Source organism: Mustela lutreola, chromosome 5 (genome assembly GCF_030435805.1).
Source record: "Mustela lutreola isolate mMusLut2 chromosome 5, mMusLut2.pri, whole genome shotgun sequence".
NCBI lineage: Eukaryota > Metazoa > Chordata > Mammalia > Carnivora > Mustelidae > Mustela > Mustela lutreola.
In genome coordinates, this window is record NC_081294.1 from 71,314,535 (window position 1) to 71,316,714 (window position 2,180).

The following is a 2,180-nucleotide window of genomic DNA, read 5'->3' on the forward strand; positions in this document are numbered from 1 at the left end:
CACCCACGACCGTCCCGGCCCTGTCCTACCCACAACTTCTGGCAGCCCGAGATCTGCCACAAGGTCCAGGCCCTCGTGCTGTGGCTCCTGGAGCTTAAGAACTTTTTTTTACTTCTCCCAGACCACTTTTAACCTGGCTCTCACTCCTTCGGCCGCCTCCTGGTTTCATTAAAGGTAGGGAGGCTTGTGAGGATGGTAATGGGGTGGGAGAGGAAACTGACTTCTGCTCTCCCAGATGTTCAGAGGCTTGTAAGCTAAGGGGCTTGCTCGAAATGGTAGAACTGTAATAGTAATCTCTTTACATTGCCCTCCCCTGCCCGTCTGGCTCAGAGCCGGGAGGCCTTCCGAGATGAGATAGGGTGTGCTCGTGTGCACCAGCCCAGTGCTATATTTCCAACCATCATTCATTCCCCTAACAAAGGACTCTTGACTAGTCCTTCCCAGTTCTGAAATCAGGAGTGTATTCACGGGTCAAATCTAAAACTGACACTAACTTGTGGAGGAATACAACCAATCTTTTTGAATGAAGGAAAAAAAAATGTAATTTCCTTAAAAAACTAACAAAACAACAACAACAAAAAACCCACCAATGCTTTATCCTTTGTGTCTGGCATTCATGATCTGCTCAAATGTGTTTGTTCCAAACTGCAGATAAGAGTGAATACTCTAAAATGCCATGATCACTTCCTTGAGACTTGCTGCCGAAGTTAACCAAGAAGAGGAGGTAGGCATTCGTAGCAGTCTGCTCTGAGCAGCTTTTGAGGTAGAAGAGTGTAACATGGGAGCACCCAGACTTCCTGAAAAGTCTGTGTCTTTAGGAGTGTTGGGCATGTTGGAAAATTCATTAACTTCCCAGGATCTCTGGTGTCCCTTCTTTAGCCTTATTGCACCCCAGGACCCCACAAATGGGCACTTAGCTGAATTCTCCTCATCCAGTAGACCCAGAGGCCTGATCTCCTAGCAGATGGACCTTACCTTCTTGGTTGATGTCTGATTCTGCCTCCCACTGAGCAGAAGCAGCTGCTGTTGACCTAGGAAAAAGGCTTCCCAAACCATGTCCACCCCTAGACACTACATCGAAGAAATCTGTTTGAGACTTAAGGACTTGTCTGTGTCAATGAAGCTGGTCCTCAGGGACTCTGGGGCCTTTTCTGAGAGGGGCAGGAGGGCCATGTGTGGGGGAGAGAGGAGATGCCCCCTACAAGTGCTTCAGGCTTGCTTGGACTTCGCAGTTTCACTGTGGTTTCTGTTCAGAAGATTCTCTGCCAAAATTCTTCCCAGAGGCCCCCCTTCCCTCACCACAACCTGTTCCCCTTTGGGGATAATAAAGTCTGTCATTTCCACAGGGTCCCCCTTGGCTGAGCTCAGGGTCTGAAGGGTCAGAAAAAAAAAGAATCACATGTGTATTCATTTCCAAACCTTCTATAAAAATGCCTTGAACCCCTGTCCTTTAGAATATAATTGTGCTCCCCTAAAGTTGCTTCTGTCCAACTAAAATTCAAGTAAATGACCCTTAAAAGAAGCATTTGTGGAAGCTATGGTAATACTTTATTTACCTAAAAAAGGAAAATAGTCTTTGGAGCACCTGTACTTGAATGGACTCATGGACAAGGCTTACTAGTCCTTCTGGGGAAAAAGTCATCATTTTTCCAGAAAAGAACTGCCTTAAATCAAGGTTGAAGGAAATGTGGTTGCAGCTATGGGTTGCCAAAACCATGGGAGGTTTTGTGAATAAGCCTTTCTGGTGTAGACCAGGAAGCTCAAAGACATACTTTTCCTCTCTGGGACAAGTAATCATGGTAGGAATCAGACACAGGAATGACAGGAACGAAAACTGTGGGTAGGTTGCTGCTGCTGAATAGCCCCACCCTCAAAAGCACCTTTGGGTATGAGCTAGAGTACATTTGGGGATCAAGACCTGTTGGCATTAAAGCACTATACTGTACACCTGAGATTAACATAACACGGTATGTTAACTCCACTGGAATGAAAATAAAAAACTTGCTACCGGAGGGCAAGCATGTGACACTCAGGGCCCGTTGTCATAACCACCTGGGGACACATGGCCAAGATCTGACTTGGTTTTCCTGTGGCATTTTCTGTGGCAGGTCACCAGAAGACAACTCCACTAGGGTCCACTAGGGCCCAGCTCCCACAGAGAAGAAAACAAGTTACCATGA